The following is a 22,871-nucleotide window of genomic DNA, read 5'->3' on the forward strand; positions in this document are numbered from 1 at the left end:
GCATTTATCAGTGGAGGTGCTTGTGCCTACCTAGTCTAATAGCTCAGTGTAGAAGCTTATTTACCTTGGGTTTGGCTTGAGAAAAGGGTTGTTCAGGGAAGTGTGAGCAAGTTGACGTCTGTCTGTATTTACCTAAAGCTGTAAGTTGTTTCCACTGGTTCCACCTGCTCAAGGAATGGTTAATTAGGTAATTTTATTAAATACAAATAGTACGGTTGTGAAGCTGTGGGAGAGTGGGGAAGATCCCCCGAGACAGCTGCGTTTGAGACTTCAGCACAGTGGTAAATCTAACACGTTCAGTTTAATTTGCTGTTAAATTTAGTGTGGTCCAAGGCACTGGGATGTAAGGGAGGTCACAGCCATCATGTTTGTGAAATGCTGATTTTCAGAACAAGTTAATTAAAAATGTTTTTCTTCCAGGAGGTCCAAATTAGGCTGCAGTGTACCATTAGGTCAAGACCTGCCCTTTTTATAATCTTAAACACACAGTGACCATCTGCAAATCCATGAAGGTGCCCTGCTATAAAATATGGGTGCATTGGAGCAGAGCAAGGCTCTGATAATGTGATTCAGTACTTTCCCCTTTTAATGATGAATGTGGTTTCTTGCGACCAGAAGTGAGTCATGTTGGATATCAGCTGGGGAAACCACCAGCACAAGGAGCCTACCCTGTTTCCAGGGAACAAACAACAGCCCCAACCATGGGAGCCTATGAAAAGGCTTTGTCTTTAGGCAAAGCTGCTAGAATGTTGGAAAACAAATTAATATATGTAAAGGGGACACTTTTCAACACTTTAGGAGATCAGGCTGGATAATAACTAAATGTGCATTGGTAAAATGGCCTGGAAAAACAGGAACTGTGCTGGGCTTTGTATGAGAAACAGCAGTCTGGCCCACCTCTGAATTTCAATCACAGAAGTCAATTCCAATTCAAGTGAATAAGAGCGAAATCCACTATGAATAGGGAAGGAATTAAGTAAGAGGTAAAGGAAGTCAGATTAAAGCTCATTCTTTCCATGATGGTTGGGTCTAATTGAATTGGGTCTATTCTGCAGTGATCTTGCCTGATTTTTACCTCCTAAATAATAATAAAAAATAATAAAAAGTTGGTACCCAGTTCAAACCCAGGCTGCAACATTGTGGTGGGGCTCATAAATGAGCATGCAGTCTAAGGAGGAATTAAACCCTTTAAGCCCCCCACCACCAAACCTGTTTCCTTTAACTGGAAACATAACAAGCATTGCTGCTAAATAGATGGAAATCGCTTTTTTTTTGAGTGGTCCTTAGCATTTAGCGAGTCATTCTTTTTATATTCAAGGCTGAGAATTTTTAGATTTAGGGACCACAGGGAGAAGAAGGAGAGAAAGGAAAACCGGACTGTCTTGGAGATCTTTCCATGGATTTTGCTGGGGAGTTACTCCTTACAAATGCTTTCCTGACAATTGTTTTTCTTCTCTCTTTTTAATGCTGGTTTCTTGCTTCCATTCCCCACTTCACTGTCTGACTAATCATAAATATTACTGGGGGTTTTTTGTTGTTAACATTTGCAGTGCAAATAACAAATATTTAAGCTTGTCTTGCAGGGAAAAAGTCGGTTTTATTAAAACCAAAGGAATATAAAATTAAAGTGCCTGCAAATATTTGTCAGTGGTACCTTCTCACAAGCTTATTTCCAAAGCACTTTGTTAGCATTTCCTAGCACATGTAGCATCAGGCATGCTTACTCCAAGCCATTTTGAGGCCTGCATTTGCACGAGTGACTTGCTAGATGAGGTGCTCCATTTTGTCGGCATGGTGTGGACCGCATCCGGCAGTGAATGTCCCTCTCTTCACCAGCACTGCTGGGAAGTGTTTCCCATTCCTACCTGCAAAGGGCTGAGGTTTGGCTAATTGTGGTGAGCTTGATGATGTTCTCTGATGGCTCTGAGCAGTGACTATAGCGACACATTTTCAGTTGTCTCTTACTTTTGTGACCTGCTTTAGTGCATCTCTGTGCCTTGCTGCAAATCCCCCACAGAGGTGTGTTTTGTGGCTCCTTCTCTTGGCAGAGATGAGGTGTGCAGTGCTTCCTTAGGGATACAGGGAGAACTGGCACTCGGCTTTGCTGCTCTCAGATGCTGTTTGCTCTCTTCCAGGTGTTGGGAAGGTGGTTGCTAAACATCATACCTTCTTACTCCGTTGTGCTTAATATCTGACATGTAAAATTATTCATAGAATGGTTTGGGTTGGAAGGGACCTTAAAGATCATCTGATTCCAGATTTTTATCTCTTTGTAATGAGTGATTGCCCTTACCTTTAATGCACCTCTGTGGAGCTGGGTTTGCAGCTCAGCTTTTGCCTCACTGCCTTCCAGCCCCCCGAAGGTTTTAACCTCCTCAACCACATACAATTTCTAGGAACCAACAAAACCTCTTACTGGACTCCAAAGGAGCTGCTGCTCTGCTCATCCACTGGCATTGCTGCTGCATCAGGAACACGGACAAAGGCAAAACAAAGTGAAAAGAGGTGAAGTGATGCACAGCATGTTTTGGTAATTACTTCATTTAAATATACATTCCCCATGTGTTGTTAACCAGACCCAGTAAGTTTCCACAACTATATGACTATGTTTCTGTACTGTTGGACAGTGGCAGTGTATTGCTCTAGGAGGGCTTTTAGGTGGGGGTTGTAGTGCATGCAGGGGTTGTAATCCTGGAAGGGGTTGTAGGGCAGTTCCTGCCATCAACTGCATGTTGTTGAAGCTCAGTCTGAGTTTCTGAGTGACTGATCCTATATTACTGCCTGAGGAATGACAGAAAAGTCTTCCCCTTACACTTTCTCATTAGTAAAAGCATCCTATAAAGATTTTTCGCTCTCTAATAAGTCATCTTCTATAGAATACCTGTAAAAGGGGGACTTCAATATGTATGTGTAGCGAGACATTTACTAGGGGTTCAGTTCATCACTGTGCTTAGATTAAATTAAATCTGGGATTAAGGTGTAATGGTAAGCGTATGTATTTAAGCATTTCAGAGGAGGCTTTAACTTGGTTTTGTTGCCTTGGAGCCTAAACAGCCTGCTCTGTTGATAGGAAGTTCACAAATTGTACAGCTTTGTCTTGCATCCAGCAGGATCTGGCAAAGGCAGAAAACACAAAGATGAATTCTTGAGTCAGGAGAAGCGTTGAGTCAGGAGACCTTTCGTCTCGAGAATAAGTCGTGTCTGCGTCTCTTACCCTTCTGCTTGACATAAACCACCCACGGAAAGCTCATTAATAAAAAATGTCACTGGTTTCACAGAAACACCCCCCATACCTTGGGGTTTATGCTCCTTGCAGTATCAGGTTGGGCTTTCTTCTCCCCACCAATTCCCTTTGGGGTTTTTTAAGATGTCTTTGTGCCTTCATACTCTGAATGTTAATATTTAAAGAAAAAAAAGAGTGTTTCATCCTCCACGGGGTCAACTGTGGATATGCTGCTGGATTTTAAATGATGTCTCTTTGCCTTTAATGATTGTCTTCTCTGAAAAACTGCCTTTTCCTCCTCTTATTCACTGGTCTCAAAATACATTGTGATGCAATTGATCTTCTGGCACCTTATTTGTCTGCAGAAGGTGTCTCAGCTTCTTCAGAGCTAATGGCAGGGTGGAGAGTGTGCTCTTTGCTCATGCCCTCCCCAGTGTGCCAGTTCTCTCCTGTGGTTTCATTAGGCTGTGGGAGGCAGGACCCAGGGAGCCGAAAATAGTTCCTTTATTTACCATAAACTCAAAAGTTCTCCGAGAGTAAAGCAAACCCCCCCTGAATGTTGCACTAATAACGCTTAAAACCCAGCCGAGCCTGCTGCTGAGAGGCTATAGCTTTTCTTTAAGTCTGCAGCACAGGCAAGGGGGGAATCCATGGATGAGCAGTGTGAATTGATACCCAGGAGGTCCCACTGTCTGGCCCTTGTGCTTGCAATGCGCTGTAGGAATTAGAGAAGCTGCTCTGCTCCACAGGGTCTCCTCCTAGCCAAAATCGGTGTTAGAAGGGCATGAGAAAGATCCCTGCAGTTCCTTAGGGGTTTTGCCTTGCTTGCTTTCCAGCGCTCGATGCTTCGTGCCCCCTGGGCCAGTGAAGGATGCAGGGTGGACAAGCCCAGTCTAAGAGCCATTGGTGCTGTTGCGGCTGCTGCCGGTGGAGTTTCTTCTGCAGAACCCCCCCCCTGTTTCCTCCCCAGCTCGCTGCTCTCGCAGCTCCGGAGCCCTCGCCAGGCAGCCAAGCACCGGGAACAGCGAGTCCCGTCGCGGGGACCGGGAAGTGCCTGTTCTTGGTACAGCGGCAACGGGGGCATCCGGGGCTGCTCGCCCCCGGAGCGGCTGCGGCCCCGCGGCGCTGGGCACACGCTGCAGTCCCGGCTCCGGCCGCCGTGCAGGAAGCGGGCGTCTGCCGGGTGCTGGGCTCTGAGCGTGCTCAGCTGGAGAGCAGCCGGCTCCAGGGGCAGGTTTACATTGACGTTAGGAACGATTTCGACCCCAGAGGGTGCTCAGGCATTGGAACAGGCTGCCCAGGGCAGGGCTGCAGTCACCGTCCCTGCGAGTGTTCACACAGCGTGGAGACGAGCCCTCAGTGCCATGGGTCAGGGCTGGGGAATGGTTGGACTGGATGAGCTTAAAGCTCTCTTCCAACCTGGTTGTTTCTTTGATTCTAAAAGCAGCTCTGCAGTTCCTGAGTTGCAGCCCCCTTGTGCATCACTGCTGGGACTGCTCTGCCCTTTGCCATACGTTGTTATTGCTGGGCTCCTGAGCAAGAGGAGCTTGCTTTTCCCTGCTTTTGAATGGCCCTAGAAAGCACCCTGGTACTCCCCACCAGTGCAGTGCTGAGCGGCAGTGCTGGCTTGTGTCCAGCTCCTTCCCAATCTCAGGATGTGGCTCTCAGCACACAAGTGGCCCACCAGCCATTTACTGCCCTGAAGGACCCAGCCATGGCACTGCCACGGGCTGCCCAAGGCAGCCTTTGGCTTTTCTTCTTTTAAGACTTCTCCTTTGATTTCAGAGCTTAGCCTGGCTTGAGCTAACAGAGACCAGAGTAGTGACTGCTTCTCTTGCACAGGCATAAACTACAAGTGACTGTGTTAACATGGCTTCTGATTCTTTACATTGCCCTTTCCATGAGGCTGCTGGGGAAGCAGATCCCTGCTGCACCCGTAAGGTGCCTGTGCTCTCCTGTTTTGGTTTCTGCAGCTTTCTTATGGTTGTCCCTGTAGCATCTTCTAGTGTTGGGAACCACCATGCTCTGATCAGCACTCTGGCTGCCAGATCCAGATGGGAGAGGCATCACCACTTGCTTGTTCTCCCAAATACCTGTCAAGGTCCCAGGCTAGCCCTGAGATAGATTTGCTTGCTGGTGGGGTTTGGGCTCCTCTTGTCCACAGTCAGCTGCAGACGTGTTCATGTGGTGTGAGGTGGCTGCATGCAGTCATGCTGTTGTCAGTGCTGATCCATGGCTTTAATTACAAACCGATCTTTTCTTGATCTTGGATAAGTTAAAAGAGATGACTGCAGCTCAGCCCCAGCTTGTGAGTGCTTCAGTTCAGTATTGGGGAGCCCTCATCTGCAGCAAAGCTCAACCTGAGTGTGAATGTCTCTGGGCAGAAGCTGGGTCTGAGTCCCCAAGCCTTGCTCTGCCCTCGCCACCGTGCAGCTTGTCCCTCTGATCAACTCGGGTGGCTCAGCCGAGCTTCTGGCTCACATATACCTCCTTTGTTGGGCTGGATGTCCCAGGAGGTTTTGCTGAGCCAGACCCCACTTTCTGCAGGGGACACAGGAGGAGGAAGGCAAGACAGGGGACTGTGGCTCTTGGGGGATGCTGCACCCCTAGATGCAGTGTAATGGTCAGGTATTGGTCAACCCCTGTTATTCATGGTCTTGCTTTGGGCACTGCCTTCAGGGCCTTCTGAGTGGCTGCAAAGCCCTCCAGCAGCATTTTGCCTCTCCCTTTGCAGGTGCCTGGGATGGGAGCAAGGAAGGCTTGAGGGTGGCATCCAGCTCAGGCAGCATCCAAGCCTTGACCACTTCTATAAGCGAGCAAGCATTAGCCCCAGGCTGCACCTGCAAATGGTGACACCAGAAACACAACATCCTGGTAAGCAGAGCTTGGGGGATCCCCAGAATAAACCATCCCTTTGGGGACCCTCCCATGCCCTGGGGAGCAGCCCCTGTATGACACCCCATTTCCATGGACCTCCCAGAAATGTGCTGCAGCTCCAGCCCCAGGGGATGCTGCAGGCACCAGGTTAGTGTGAGGTGTCCCTGCCCATGGCAAGGGGTTTGGAACTGGATGATCTTAAGGTCCTTTCCAACCCAAACCGTCCTGTGATTCTATGGTACTGTGCTCTCCCCCATCCTGGCTTTTTAGCTTGTGCCAGGGCCACGATGGGAGCCCCAGTGCCTTCCCAGGGAGCCCTGCCAGCTCATAAACTGCTTTTAATCTCTGAAAGAAGGTCCTTTGTGCAGCCTTTGTCAGCAGGGCCTGTCCCATTGCTATAGCTACGGCCCTTTTGCTGCCGGACACACCTATTTGTTTTTCCAGCTCCTTTCTGTTGCTGTCAGATTTCTCTGCCACCTAAAGAAAATAGTGAGAAAAGCTCAGCCCTGGTCCTGTGCCCTCGTCCCCCTTCCTGATTCAGGAAAACCCTTGCTCCCCTGGGACTGGTTTCCTGCAAGCAGTGGCCTCAGACCAGCCTGCTCAGCTACAGCTCCTTGGCACAGCTTTGCTTTCTGGCTCTTACCCTTAAAATGGTTGTGCCCGTGGTGGCAGGGTTGGGGACAGCGTGGTTTGCATCGAGGTCCCTGGGAAGGGCTGGGGACAGTGATGTCCCTATAGAGCATCAGCAGGAATGATGCAGGTGCACCGATGGGTTTTCTCACGGAATGCTTTCCCTCCATGCATAAAACCTCCCCAAATCAGTGGGTTTGGGATATTGACCTCGTGTGCCCATCAGGCAGCAGGAACTGGCCCAGCTCTTAGGATCAGCACAGGGGCTGCAGTGCAGCATGGAGGATGGCTTTTCTTCCATAGCATCCTGGCCCTGCACTTTCCTTGGTGCCAGGAGCCTTCCCAGGGATTGCATTGCTTGTTAGGGACATCTAGAAAAGGGGAATATCCGGCCTTCATGAGTTGTGGCTGCTGCATGCCCAAAGGAAAACACCCAGAGGTGGAAATGATCCTGGGGGGATTTCCCTTCACTTGCAAACCTTGCCCCTGCACAAGTTCCTCCTGCCCCAGGTTCAGGCTGGGGATGGATTCCAGGAATCCCGTGAACAGACAGGGCTTATCTTCACCTTCATTGAGGTGACTTGACTATAAGGATCCTGCTTTCCATTTCTTCCCCTGCCGGATGTGGCCGAGGTTTGTCCCTAGCACCACAATCATGGGATCCACCGTTTTGGCATGGGGGAGCTGCCGGTATTTGCTTTCCCTGCGCTGTGCACTGAACACTGAGTCACGCTCTCCACTGACTCACTGCTGCACCGAGATGGGAAACCTCTGGAGCCAGGCAGAGATTTCCACCCCCAGGCTGTGAGGTTTAATCCCACAGCTCCAGCCCCTCCTGCGGGGACCCAGAGAGGAGAGGGGAGAAGCCTCAGGGGGTACAAAGCCCCAGCCCGAGCAGAGGTGTGATGGGCCTGGTGACAAGGATGGGCTGGAGGCAGGGAGCAGGCGTCCAGGATTTGGCCTTACTTCTGTGCACACTGGCAACAGACGAACTAAGTGAAACCTCCTCCTTATTTCACCCCAATGTTATTGTTACTTACTGTCCTGCAGCTTTGGTGTTGCTTTTAGGTATTTAATGTGTTGAAAATTGTGGTTTTGATCAATGTGGTGCATTTGGCAGGTGGTGAGCGTGTTCCTGCTTGCAAAAAACATAAATACCCTTAAGTTCTTCATCAAACAAGGCTGGGTTTAGCAGCATTGCTGAGGTTTTGCAGCCCTGTGCACGTGCTGACCCCAAGCGCTGTGCTAGAGTTGCTGAATGGTGCCTGAAGTTCAAGCTGTTTGGGATCTGCTGTAGCATGAGCCGTGTCTTATTCTACTGCAGAAACCCTGCTGAATCTCTGGAGCAGGTCCAACAAAGGGCAATGGAGCTGGTGAAGGGTCTGGAGCACACGTCGGATGGGGTACCTGGGTGGGTTAGTCTGGAGGAGAGAAGGCTCAGGGGGCACCTTGTTGCTCTCTATAGCTGCCTGAAAGGAGGTTACAGTGCAGTGGGGTCGGTCTCTTCTCCCAAGTAACAAGCAATAGGACAAGAGGAGGTGGCCTCAAGCTGCACCAGGGGAGGTTTTTATTGGACATTAGGAAAAATGCCTTCCCCCAAAGGGTGCTCGGGCATTGGAACAGGCTGTCCAGGGCAGGGCTGGATTCACCGTCCCTGGAGGTATTTACATGACGTGTGGACAAGTGACATGGCTTAGAGGTGGACTTGGCAGTGCTGGTGTAATGATCAGACTTAAGGGTCTTCAAAGGTCTTTTCCAACCTGGATGTTTCTGTGATTCTATGTCCCTGACACCAGCTCCATGGACACCCACAAGGGCTGCTGCTGGTTTGCTGTGGTGCTGCACATCTGGAGCACAGGCACATCTGGGAGGGATGGAGCCGTGCCGGGGCGCGTAAGCAGGAAGGGCTGGAGCGTTGAGCACTGGTCTGGCTTTCCCACTGCTCCGCTCCCTGCGGTCAGACCAAACCAGGCTGCGTCGGGTGGAAAACAGCTTTCCAGGAGCAATGGCTCCTGCTGGGTGGAATGGTTGTGTGCAGGGAGCTGCTGACCCGCGTGTCTGCAGGAAAAACATCCACTTCTGATAGCTAAGATTTCCAGCAATGGAAAATTCACAGCAGCCGAGGGCCCGGCGAGCCAGGCGCCCATAGGCGGAACTTGTAGAAGCAGCATCCCTCCTGCTCTTTTCCATTGGAGAATCCAAAAGCTTCCTCCAGCTGTTGATTTCTCCTAAAGCTGGAATCAAAACACGCTGGGTGGGGGAGCCGGAGCGAGGGAAGAGCCTGGCAGTGTTGGAGCTGCCTTTTTCACTCCGTCAGGGCAAATATTTACGTTTTTGTTGCTTGCAAAGTTACACTTGTTTGGAAAGAATTGGCTTTGGATTGGGCTCTGTAACCACTCTGAACCACCACGAAGAAAATAAAGTGATTTTGCAGAAATACAGCGTTTTGGCCAAAGCTGAATGGCTTTCCCCCCCCTGCCCCTTCCCTGGGAACGTTGACATTTTGTGGCCTTTTCCAATGTGGAAATTTCAGAGTGAGCTCTCATCCCTCTTTGCCCAATTCTGTCATAGACTGGTTCTCAAAGGGTTAATAAATCTTTGAATAGTGTTTTCATCAATCCAGGGTGTCCATCAGGCACTTCCACTGCCTGGATCTTGGGACTGGAGCCATCTGTGATGCTTCCTACTGCTGTGAGGCTGTGATGCTTCCTACTCCTACTGACCCACCCGGAGCATCTGCTGCTCCTGCCGGTGGCATTGCTGTGATTTAGTGAATCAGATAGAAATCATTAACAAATGAGTGTTTATTAACGATAATGACCCAGGTACATAGCACTGGAAATGGGTAATGGGAGCATGAGCACATCTAACATGGAGCAAGGGCTGTGTGGTCCTGTCCCTGCCACGCGGTGGGAATAAGCACTATATTCCTAATGGCGCAACAGATGAGAGAGGAAGGATGGGAGAGGTGCCGGGAGGGTTGTGAGCTCAGGAACAGCTCTTCATCACCCACGTCATGGCAAGATCCAGTCTGACCTTCAGAGTTTTCCTTCGGGAGGTGGATTTGAGACCTACTGAAGTGACTGTCCCCATACCCCTACTGCGGGTTGTAGCAAGGTGGGCACAAGAGTGTTGGGAAGCATCCTGGCACTGCAGGTGGGAAAGGCTCCATCCCGTTCATCCTGCAGAGCTGTTCCCATTGAGAGCTTTGCTGCAGGGTGTCTGGGGAGAGGGGGAGCTGATGCCAAGGCTCCAGCTCCTTCCCAGCAATGTGAACCTCCCTGTCCCTGGGGATGTGCTTAAGAAAAGCCACTATTGAGGTGCTGGGCCTGTACTAGAGCAAACAATGTGCATGGCTGGGAGCTGCCCAGTTCCTGTGGAAACTCTGTGGTTCCTGTGCTCCGACCACAGTGAAACCATCCCTGACGGGCATCAGTATTTCTGGTGTGGGTCTGGGGGCAGGCAGCTCAATGGCCACAAGTTTTCTGCTGGAAAACTTCCCTTTTGGTGAAACGTGGCCTTTTTGCATCATTTTGGGGGGAAGCTAATCCAGGCTTGCCAGTGCAGGCAGCTGGTTCTGGTGTCTGGAATAGGCCTAAGCCCCATCTAATCAGTCGGGATGGAAAAGGGCCATTACCTCCATTGAAAGTCCTTTGCAGGGAGCCCATATCCCTGGTGACGTCCTGCCTAGGGCGGGATGCACAGTGTTGCCTTGTGTGAGCTCTCCCTCTGCTTCCAGAGGGTCCAGCCAACGCCTCCCACTCTGCATTTCCCATTCCCACTCCCAGCTCTCTTGGTGAGCAGTTTTCTAGAGCTCTGATTCTTCATGCAGCTTTTTAGGATGCTGCCCCAGCCTGAAGCCTCTGAAAGGGGACCTACCTCAGGGTCATGGGTACAGCTGCCCCCAGCAACAATCCCCCGGTAAGCCGCAGGGAGCCGAGCTCCTGGGGGGGCAGTGTGTGAGCAGGGGCTCCTGCCATCTCCCTATATTGCTGTGGGGCACCCCCTTGGCCTGGTCCTGTGGCATGAGCCAGGCACCCGTGTTTGGGGCAGGGGCATCACTCCAGCGCCCAGGTTTGGGGTGCTCCAGGGAAGAGGCTCATTAGAGCCCAGGGGCTCCCTGGCAGTGCAAGGAGTGGGGGGGGTCTCAGCTCATGCAGGGCCTTCTCCCACTGCCCATTCCCACATCCCCACGCTCGAGCACTTCCTTCCTCCCATCCCAGCATCGCCTCTCCTGTGCCGCTGTCTCCTGTCCCAGCAGCTGTTCCGTAGCACCAGATATTCTGACTGCTCGGTTCCCTGTTTATCCAGATGGAGCAGGTCTGTTGTCATGCGCCTGGCATGTTTTTTCCATATACAAATCCTGTGCTGAAGCAGGGAGGACAAAACCAAACAAGCTCTGGGAGTTGTCTGGAGCGCTTCAGGTGGGCTTTGGCTGCTGGTCAGCCTGCCCAGGTCACAGCCCCTGCTATAGCCCCTGCCCTCGCCCCCTTTTACATCAAATGTGGGGGGGGTTGTCCTCCTATCCATGCTATTCCCCTTGGATTGGTCACACCATGGACCTCACCTTGGCCCAGCTGCACTAAGGAACTGCCTTTAGTGCCTTTATTTTCTTAGCACTTCATTTTAATCAAATGCAAATCCCAAATGCTTTGCAAACACAGTGACCCGTGGAGATGTTAATTGCCAGGGCTGGGGATACTGTTTCCTGCCTTTGGAAGGGGCAGGATGGGACCCCGGTACCACTGGGGGTGATGGGGATGGTGTGGCCCTGTGGCCATTGATGGATTTGCCCAAAATCAAAGTCATTCAAGGTACCCAGCTTCCAGCAAGTTTGCTCAGGGAAGGTTCTGGGAGCTGTGCATCAGGTCTATTTGAGCCCAAATGCTTTATTGGCACTTTGGAGCTGGGTCTCTGCAGCCCCTGTTTGGGCACAAACCCACTGCAGAGCTCAGCTCCCAGTATGCTGCTTTTTCACTCATTTCTACTGCTAGGCAAAGGTTTTGGCTTAACACTGCCCTTTCCCAGCAGGGTGGTGTGACCAGAGCTCCCCATCTCCATCTGGGACAAGAAACGGCTTCACCCACGCACCTCCCTGAGCACATTCCTTGGAGGATTTTCACCTCCATCCCTTCCTGCAGCAGGACTGAGGCTTTCTCCAGGAGCAAACCCCATGGCTCGTGGCCAGCAGAGCCAAGGCAGCCCTTAGCCCCACGGCAGGGCCCAGCTGTGGCTGCTCAGCAGCGTTTGCATTCAAAATCCCAAGTTTGAAATGCAAAAAGATCCCTTTTGCAATGGGAGCTGTTGCATCAGGAGCTGGTAGCAAAGCCTAAATATCTATCCAGAAACACTGCGTTTTCCCTCTGCTTTGGGATTTCATTCTATCAATTCCCTTGACTCTCTCCTGGGCTGGGGATGAGCAAGGGCAGCCCCCAGCTCAGACACAGTGAGGGGATGTTTCTCAGGATCCCACAGCTGGAATTCAGCACAGCAGCCCCAAACTCCTGCTTTTAACAAAGTTCCTTTTCTTTCCAGCTCTTCCCTTTGCAGAGAGCCTCAAGCTTCCGCGTGCACTTGTCACTTGAAAGGAAAGTTGGCAACTTCATGGGCTACTGTCAAACCCCCTTATGGAACTCGAGGGTTTTGGCTCCATTTCCTACTTGCCGACCTTATCGAGGTTTTCCATGTTCTTGGCATCTCTTCATGCCACTGGGGTGGTTGCAGGGTGTGAAACACCAGTGGGACTGAACAAGGGATGCTGAAAGACTCTCATCCCCTCATCCCAGTGCATGGGTCCCATTGTAGGGCTGCATGCCCTGTGAGTGGGTATTTTAATGCAATAAGCAACTCCAGCTTAATTTACTTGGCTAAGTCCCCTCTATTTCTCTCAGTGAGTTGTCAGCCAGGGTCTGGGGGGCTGTGGGGCTTGTGCTCATCTGTTGCTTATGGTTGGTTGCTGGTTTGCTGCAGCATCTTGGGGTGCATCCCTGTATTGCTCACATGTGGAAACCTCAAATGTCAAATCCCAGCCACAGAGCACAGGTTTGCCTTCAGCCTGTTTCCTCCTGACATTCCCACTCTGCCTCTTAGTGTGTCTGCAAAAACACCTCAGTTGATGCAGTGATGCTCTGTGCATAGGCAGGGATGGCTGCTCTGGTGCCTTGTCCCCAGGGATGTCCTCAAGAAACACCTCAGCAGCACATGCTGGGGTCTGCTGGCCTCTGTGGGAAGTCATCCTCTGCCGGAGTGACCCAATGGTATGAGACAGAACCAAACCCGCTATAGCTGTTGGAGGTACGGTCCATCTTCTTTCGGAGTGAATGTAGTATCACAGCCAAGCACTGCTGTGTGCTGAGCAATGCTAAACTGATTTCCCAGGAAGGTTTGTAGGCCCAAGTTGGACATCTATGCCGGGTAAGTGGCTCCTGTGCCAGGAGAGCAAGCCTTGCCTTTCAGGAGGAGGGACTTGCTGCATAGTTGATGCAGAATCTGTATGTGTGCTATAGCAAGCGCTGTGGGTTGCATCCCATGAGCTGCCCGAGGTTTGGGTCACGCTGCTGAACCCCTGCAGTGGGTTGTGAAGCTCATTCATGGGGGATGCAGGACACAGCATGGGCTGGGTCATCTTCTCCCCCTCGAGAGCTCTCACGCAGGAGCTAAGCCATGTGCAGTGGGTGCTGTGCTGGGGGCATCAGTGAGGAGTTCAATATTCGGGGGGTGTTTGTAACTTGGATGAAGGTGTATCCAGGGACCCCACTGTCCCTGTGGGACACAGCAGCATCAGTCTGTGCTTGGTCTGTGCCCTGCAGCCATTGCTGACATCCTCCGGAGCGCTGGTGAGGAGGTGACCAGGGGAAGGGACAGACACTGCCTCTGCCACTCTGCAAGACCCACAACACGCCTAAGTGCATCCCCCAAAGGCTTTTTGGATGAGGATCCCAAGAGCCAGGACCACCAGGATGCGTCCATGTGGATTTACATTACAGAAGAGCGAAACCAGGTCAGAACTACTTATCTGTGGTCTGAGCTCCTTGCAGGGGCTCGCTGTCACACTGGGACCCTGTGAGCTCGACCCCGTGTGCCATGGCTGTGGGGTGAGCCGCTGTCCCCACTGTGTTTGTGTGAAACACAAGTGCACCCTTGGCCGGCAGCCACCGAGCAGCGGCGTGAGGGTGTTCGGCTTCCTCCAGGCCGCCTGGCCTCGGAGATAAGCGCTGGAGCAGGAAGCGTCTCGCTCCGTGCTGGGCTACAGCGAGTTTTGGCTCCACAACGCAGGGGGGTGTGAGCTGAAGGGCAGCTCCTGAGCTCCTCGCTGGTGGTGGGGGGATGTCCCTGGGTTTGTCTTGTGCCCTTTTAGGTCCCCTCCTAGGGATGGCCCCAGTTTGGGCATGGTGGGGCTGGAGGATGAAGCAGGGCAGCACTTGCCATCGTCCCCATCCTACTGTCACTAACTGTGCTGTGACCACACAGGTGGAACACGAGCACCATGGTGTGAGCACCCCACGGTCTGTGCTGCACTTACCCAAGGAGGCAAGTTCCCCCATTTCTCAGGGAACACAGGCATTGCTTTGACCAGAAACCAGAACATCTCCATGCACTCAGCATCCGCGGCATGGCTGTTAACAGCCAGCCTGCTCGGGGAAGGGGAGCCTTTTGCGTGCTTTGCAGTGCTGATGTTGGAACACTCCCTTGCACTGAGAGCTGCACGCATGCAGCATGGCCAGCGCTGAGCTTTGGGATGGGCTGTGTTTTGCCAACACCATTAAGTAAACAGCCCTGTGCGCGGTGCGCAAATAAGATCTTAATCTGGCTCCGAGAAAGCGAAGCAGCTCGAAGCTCCCTCCAGGAGCCAAGCCTGCAAACGCACGGAGAATTCCTGCCCGCCCTGCAAAGCGGCGCCTGCCTCCTCCCTGCCGGAGATAACAGCTCCAGCCACCAGCGAGCTGCTCCGGGCAGCACTTGGCCAGGACACGGTGTCCCAGGGACCGGCTGCTTCCCCTGCGGGCACTGGCGCTGTGGCGCAGCCACGGAGGCGTTTGCTCGCTGCCATCTCTGAAGTGGGGTTTGCTTTTAGAGGGGAGCAGGGAGCAGAGGTCACTGTGGCTGCAGGCTGCCCCAGGGTGTGCAAAACTGTTCTCCTTGAAGGACCCTGGTATTTCATAAAACCATGGAACTGGGGGGGGACCTCAGGGATCACCTGGTCCAGCCGTTCCTGGCGAAGCGTGACCCAGACTGGATGTCCCAGCCCCCTGTCCAGCTGAATGTTCACAATATCCAACACTGGGGAAGCTACCATTTCCCTGGGGATGATTGTTCTCATTGTGAGAAACTTTCCCTCCTGTATCCAACTGGAACGTCCCCAGGAGTAACTTGTACCCAGCGTGGAGCCCGTTTTCCCTAAAGCTCTCTTGCACGTGAGCTTTTCCTGGAGGGGAAAAAAGATAACCGTAACTGGAGTAAAAAGATAAATTAGTTGGAGTAATAAAGCAGGGGGTGCCCATGGGGCTGAGCCTCAGTTAACTTCAGCACACCCCAACAGCAGCTCTGCATGGTTGGGGGTTTTAGTGTAGTGCAGGTAGGAGGGAGCGATGGTTTGGCTCAGGGCAGCAAGCTGTGCCTGGGGTCAGGTCCATGGTGAGCTGGGAGAGAGGGACCTGACTCACGCAGTCGATAGCAGCTCGTTTAGGGCTTTTATTTCTTTATTGGTGATTAATGGTAGTGTTTCGTTTCTAATGGAAGGAAATAGGGAGGAAATGGTTCCTTGCCTTCATTTATCAGGGATTTGTTTAAACGGGTGCTCGCATTCCCTGGAAGTAGGTCAGGGTTGTGTATTTTCAGGGACGAGAACCTGGCTGGGCTGGATGTCAGATGTTTGGAGCACTCGCAGACTTTCCTGTGCGAGGCTGTTCCTCATCCCCATCCTCTCGGCCCAGTGCCAGGGCCGCCCTGTGTCCTGTTGCTGCTGGATGGAGCCGGATGGTGTCAGGTCCCAGACAAAGAAGCCTCTGGCTGCTGTTCCCGGGCTGTGCATGAGATGAGCGGTCAATTAAGTGGGAATTAATGTTCCTGGCATGTTCTGGGCAGCGTGGGGTGCACGAGGAGGGCGCATTGAAGGCCAAGTTGGACGGGGCTTGGAGCAACCTGCCCATGGCAGGAGTTGGAACTGGGTGAGCTTCAAAGTCCCTTCCAACCCATTCCATGATTCTGTGATCACCTCTCAGAGATGTGTGCCTCCCACCAAACAGTTTCGGAGCTCGTAGTCATTGGTCACAGAGCTTTTAAGAGAGAAATGCCAGTTTGGAGTGGAGTGATAGTGCTACCCACAACAACAAATGGGGATGGGAAAGAGTTTGGTCCAGGCTCCAAAAAGCCACAGAACTCCTGTGGATCCTGTGCAGGTGCTATAGGTTCTTCAAGACAGAGAGCACCATGAGTGTGGTGAGCCTCACAACTGTCTAAACAGCTCTGAAACTCAGGTCCTTGGTGTGCCTAGAGCTGTGCAATGGCCTTTCTGGCATGGTTTTAGAGGGTGGGAGCATGTATTCCTAGCTGATTTGGGGGGTATGGGAAATACCAGGCTGCCTCTTGTACTACTGCAAGCCTGGGGCAGGCAAGGCAATGCTGGAAGCTGCTGGAGCATTTGCCTTGTGCCATGTCTCCTGTGTTGGCATTGCAGTGGGATGAGACATGAGGGGGTCTAAAGGAGCTTCACTGCTCGTCGCTGCTGCCGTGTCCAGTCTGGCACTGAGGGAGCGTTTCAGGGGTAAATAGGGATATTGGGTGTCTTATGAATGCCAATTTCTGGCTGGTTTGTGCATTGAGGCTGAGATGTTTGTGTGAGTTCAGAGCTTGGGGTGGCTCTTGTCACCATCCCCAGATCCACAGCAGGCACAGGCTCTGATGTTCTTGAAGCCCACAGGAGCCAGAAACATTACTGATAACTGAAATCTGATTCAAAAGATGCCTTTTTGCACTGATAGGGCTCAGTCTTTAGGAAAGTTACTCATCTTCCTCTTCATCTGAGAGAACACCATTCCTCGTGGCCATCCTTCCCCAGCACCACCACACGCTCTCAGCTTGGCCAGGCAGCCGGAGCCCAAAAATCCTAGCAACAATGACATTGTTTTCTATATTTGCATCTCTTCAGGCTGAGCAGAACCGATGACACACCGTGGAGTTGGCAGCAGAGCTGGTATTGATGCCATCTGCAGAGAGCCGCCTCCTCACCATCTTCAAATGAAATCTACCAAACTGGTTGGTTGGTGCTTCTCGGGGTGCAGAGTGATTGTGGTGGGCACCACCGTGCCCGTGCAGGAGCCCAGGGTGCCCCCAGACTGGGGGATGCTCTTTGTGTCTCTCACCACACATGGATGAGGAGATACCACATCTCATCCCTTTCCTTGGCGCACGCTGTGTGCCACGGGCTCCTTCCAGACATCGCGCCCTCCCCATCAGCAGTTCCAGCAGCAAATGTTCTTGTGATTTCCTTTTTTTCCACTCTTTTTATCACAGACTGCTTCTGATGTGGGAGACGAGGGCTCATTTCTGCTCTGTCTTCAGAGATGTCTTGCAAACCCTCTTAGGCTTTTTGCACCTTGGGATGCTTATGTTTCAAAAGTCAGTTTGGCTCTTTGTATTTCACTTAAAGTGATTCTTGGGATCTATGTTCTTGTGTGATCACGTTGGCCTGGGTGGGGAGATCGCTTCTGACCTCCTAGGGAATTCTGAAGGTAGGCCAGTGTCATCTTACAGCACAGAAAAAGCAGAAAGGAAACACCATGGCTTTTGCTTTGAGTTTTGGGGGATGGGGGTGTTGTGCAGAGCCACAGAGCTTGGGATGCCTGTGGGGAGCAGGGTGATCTGGCCGGGGGTGATGAAGGAAGTCAAGTCCCACAGCCACATCCCACTGGTAACAGGAGATGCCCTGTGTGGTCCTCCCTCCAGAACCCTGAGTTTGGGCCTGAGAGCAGTGAATTTGGGATTTTAAAGTAAATGGTGGATTCTAAATGTATGAATTCTGGGGTTTGCATTTGGAAGAGGACTTGCTGCATCTCTGCAGCTAGAAACTTGGAGTGTAAAACTAATGTAAAAGCCAAGATTGGTGTGAGAGCCTTCCAGGAGAAGAGGCAGGCAGGCAGGCACGCAGCACACCCAACTCACATGAAACCACTCATCCCACACACAGGGGACACAGCACAGCCCCAAAACACTGTTGGGGTTGTAGCACACTGATGGGGATCCTGCCCTACCAGCCACAGCACAGGGGGACACGCACAAGGTGACACAAGTGGGAAACACGGTGCCTCTGGCCTCCTCCTGCAGAAACAGCATTGCAAAATTACTGCTGGGAGGTGGAAATGGAGCAGGGGAGGGATGAGGCTGGGGTCAGCTCACTTCAATCACTGGGGCTGTGCTCAGCCGCCGTGATGCCAGTGGCGAAAGGTGAACTCTAGAATCGCTGAGTGCTTCTGCTGCTGGGAAGGGGAGCTGGGCCAGTTGAAGGGTTATGTCCCCAGCTGTAGCGGGCTACTTTTGTTTAGTAAATGATTAAGGCCTGCAAATACTAAAACCAGTTAAAATAAACCAAAACCAACCCAGCCCCAATGGCCCCATGAGCAGGCAGCTCTGCTTCAAGCCAGGCCCAGAGGAGCCCATTTTCTTTGGACAGTATTTTTCTAATTCCCTCATGTGGGATTGATGCTTTCAAATTGTTTGCTCAATTTTCACCTTTGCAGCCTTGCACTTGAATAAAAGAAGTGGCTCTAGGAGATGCGTTATCCCAAGGGGCTCATCTTCTTCCCTCAAGCTGTGGGATTTATCTTCCTCCACATGCCTGGTCCTAAGGCCGGTGCAGACATGGGCTGATGGGGAGCACCTCCCATGGCCGTGGAAGCAGAAGCCATTCCACAGCAGCAGTGCTCTGGCCTGGTAGCATTTTAAGCATCATAGCTTTGTCTTTCCCACCCCGGGAGGTCCCTTGCCTCACATGCCCAGCATCCTCATCCCTTGGGCTGGTGGTTTGGGGTTCAGCAGCATCCCAGGGCAATGGAGAGTGGTTTCTCAGCAGCGGGTGCCTCTGCTGCCCCGGCTGAGTGTGGGAGAGTGCTCCCAGCTCTGTTTGAATTGGCAGCAGTCAGTCAGCCCTGTGAGTGCTGGCCATGATCATCGCTGCCGCCGCTTACAAGAGGGTGCGTTTTCCGCTCTCGCGGCAAGGGCAGGAGCCAGGAGAAGCCTCCGTGGCCATGCCAGGGCTGAGTCACCCTGGTTGGGATGAGAGGAGTGTGTGTGTGTGTGTGTGTGTGTGTGTGGAATTAAACAGTCAATCATGCTTTCAGCGAGCCTGAAATCATGGGTGATATTTTTATTTCCAGATTCCCGGCTTCGATTCTTGTGGCACGGTTGTTCCTGACATCCCGACCGCGGTGACGCCACCCTGGTGCCAGCTCCAGCCCACCTCATCCCTGCCCAACAAGCCAGGGGGACGTTTTGGCAGTTGATTTGCTTTGCAGCCCCTTGATCACCCAGGGGAAGGTGAGTGCCTTGTCCCTTTGGCTGCTGGGTTCCCCTTGTCATCCGTGCACAGGCCCAATGGCTGCAGTACTGCAGAGGTTCCCAGGAGCAACCTGCCATGGCAGGGAATTGTGTGCAGGTAAGAACTATTCTGGGGGAAAACTCAGGAATGGAGGGAGCCTGCTGGAATGGAGTGATCGCATGAGCCTCTGTCCTTGGGCAAGAGAGAAAACGAGAGCAAAGGCAAGCTGTGCCTTTATAAAAATGGTATTAAAAGAAGCAAAAGGAAGTGGATGGCCCATGGTTTGGGAAGGATGAGAAGTGGTGTTTCCCTTTGGTGAACCCTCAGTGGCTTAGCACGAGGTTTGGGGTCACCCAGGGGGCTGGGCCACTGCCAGCAGAAGTGTCCCCAGCGGTGGTGGCCCTGGCTGGGGACCCAGGATGGACCCACACGAACATGACTGAGATGTGGTTCACACTGTGGAAGCTGGAGAGTCCCCCCTGAGCTCTCCCAGAGTCGTCCCAGCTGGGCTCCAGGCACTGAGGGAAAAAGAGCATTGTGCAAGATGTTACTGTACATATCAGGAATGTGTTTGCTCCTGAGCCCCAGCCCCTGGAGCCATGGAAAGAGGAGAATTGCAAAGGCATGGGTGGGGTTTGTTAGCCCCTGGTTTCTTGATCCAAGCCCAGTGACAATGTAAGACCAACTAAAGCCACTGGAGCAACCTGCTGTAGTGGAGGGTGTGCCTGCCCATGGAAGGAGTCCCTGCCCATGGCAGGGGATTAGAACAGGATGAGCTTTAAGATCCCCTTCAACCTAGACCATTCTATGACTTGATTTGGAGGGATGCTCAGGTATGATGTCTGAGCTAGGAAGCCATCACTAATTCCTCGATCTGGGAAAAAAAACAGGCAAAATTCGATGGAAAAAAAAAGAGCTTTCCATCTCCTGCAAAGGCCACCACCTTTGGTATGAGCAGCCACCAGGGTCTCTGGGCTCAGCATCCAAACTGAAAGGAACTGAGCAATTGCACATGTTCCTCCTTGGTGGAGCCAAAAGCTGTTCCTGTCATGCTTTGTATTTGCTCTCTGATTAATGTAGGATAGATTCTTTTTTCAGGGAGGAGAATTGGAGAAACCGACAGCAGCGTGTGAAGTATTTGGCAAACAATTCCTTTGATGTGGAGCGTAGGTAGCACTCTATGTATTTGCGAGCTATATATAGCTAAATACATATATCTCACTCCACGTAATGTTTCCACTTCTTTGCAGGCTACCTGCAAAACACAACACTAGCGGAAGCTGTAAATACGGTGATGACACCACTGAATGAGCCAATTCTCTAAAGCTTTTTGATGCAAAACATTTTGGTGTTTTCCAGGGAAAGACGACGGGATTTTGGTCCTGGCTGGCCCATCCTGCAGGCAGGGATGTGGTCCACATGGTCTGGGGTATTGATGCACCTAGAAGAATAAGATGTCCTGGAACTGTAGGTGTGTGTTGGTAATTGATAGCAAAGTTTTAGATGTTTGAGAGGGGTTTTTCGGTGCTGGTATCAAATTGGGAGTGGTGGCTTGGCTGCTTCTTTCGAGACAATAAGATAAAATGGTTTTGGGAAAGAAAGCTACAGCAAACAAAGCTTTTCATTTTTATCATTTTGAGTTCCTCCCTTTCTTAAATGGAACTAAATCCATGTTTCTTGAAAGGGGGAAATCCCCTTTTTTCTTGTTTAGGAAGTGTTGGAACAAGATCCTGGGACTTTTGGAAAGAAAAATCCTGCTGCTTTTTCTATGTCCCTGTCCCTTCCAGCCTGACTCCCCTGTCAGACCAGTCCCTTTTATTCTTGGTTGCATTTTTCTTGCTTGAAAAGCTTCAGTAGAGTCACTGCTGTATCCTCCCACTTCACAGAGACATTCCCACCCCAATCCATCCATCCCAACGCTGCACAGAAATGTACTGGGTTATCTTGCTTTTTCTCCTGGGCTTCCCTGTCTCAGAGTGGAGGTTTGTGGAGGTTTCTCTGGTTTTCCTTTGCTCAGCACTCATGAGAGAGAAAGAGGAAGGAAGCCCGACATTGCTCAGCCTGATGCTCAGTTAAAAATAGCCGGGCCGGCGTTCCCATCCTCACTAAAGGTCACTTCCCCCAGCCCCGACGCTCAAAGTATGTCACCAAATATCCCTTTTTGGCACATTTCTGATGGATTGGAGGCAGCCGAGTCCGGAGGAAGGAGGGATGCTCACTGCCCTGCAAAGCACAGCTGCAGGCTGCACAAGGGGTTTCATTTGCCATCCTAGTGGGCCATGCCCACAGTCCTCTCCTCGGGGTGTGATGGCCATGGTGGGTTTGTACAGCTGAAAAGCTGAAGATGGCATGTCCCAGTTCCTTCCTTCACTGTGAGGAGGGTGTCTCACTGGCCGGTGCACAGCACCTGGCACCCACAAAGCTTTTCATTTTCATTCTTTATTTTAAATTCTAATTTTGCTCATTTATTCATTTATTTTTCTCTACAAAGCTCAGCTGCAGTCTGAGACAAGGGCCAGGGCTCAGCAGCACGGCCTTGGTGGCTTGCAGGGGGAGATGGTGCAGGGCAGGGGACCAGATCCAGTCCTGCGTTCATCATCACTCAGCACAGGCAGACAATCTCCTAGGAAACTATGGGAAGGACTGGGTGCAGTTACAAACCCCCAGTTTTCCCACCCTCCAGACCTGGGAATCAGCCTTAAAAAGAAATGGCACTGTCAAAACCCAGCTGTGGTGGATTGGTTGGAGGGGACCACTTCCTAGCACTGTGATAGGAGAAAGAAAAGGTGAAGTAGGTGTGAAGGAAAGAGGCAAAACCCCAGTGCTGCTGGTTCAGCCCCTACCCTTCCCATGGTGACCAGTGCATCTCTATGGAGAGCTGGAATCGCACATTCTGCCTAGTTGAAACCAGACATTTTTCCATCTTTGGTTTGTGGAGGGAAATGTGGAGTGAAATGTTGCCCATAGTGAGAGGGCTGAAGTAACCACCTCAAGCACCAGCCCAGCCCCAGGTATGTGCAGCGCTTCCAGCTTGCTTGGCACTGCCTTGGAGCCTCTGCTTGTGTTATTTGCTTTCACTGTCTCCTGAACTCCAGTAAAAACCCCAGGGATGAGATGCCACAAAGGCAGGATTTTTTCCAGGAGGTATTTTGTATCAGGGAAAAACCCACTGGAGTGTCAGAGCGGGTGCCCCGGTGTTCCCCCTTCAGTGGATATGAATGTATTTTCCGACCTTTGAAAGGGATTGGAATAGAGCTTTAACAAAATTAATAATTGCCCAGTATAGGTCTGCATTCATAAACAGAGGCTCCTAAGTGTGCTGCTGCTGGCTAGGTGAAGGATGCCAGGGAGCTTGGAAATGTCATGGGATTCTTGCTCAAATCCAGCTGGCAATCACTCCAGAAATCCCCTAGCTGGGGCATTGCATTTAGGAAACCCCATTCCCAGCTTAACTATAGACAGAGCCATGGAAGGAAGGGCAATCTCACCACACAGGCTGTATAGCTGCCACTGTAACTATTGGCTGACACTGGGAATCCTATTCCTGGTAGCCATCTGTAGTGGGAGCAGAGCTGGAAAAGAGGGCAACTGCCCTGTGCCTCCATCGCC

This window comes from Neopsephotus bourkii, unplaced genomic scaffold (assembly GCF_033783945.1).
Source record: "Neopsephotus bourkii isolate Nb327-2 ecotype Australia unplaced genomic scaffold, CSIRO-AGI_Nbou_v1 NB_804, whole genome shotgun sequence".
NCBI classification, from domain to species: Eukaryota; Metazoa; Chordata; class Aves; order Psittaciformes; family Psittacidae; genus Neopsephotus; species Neopsephotus bourkii.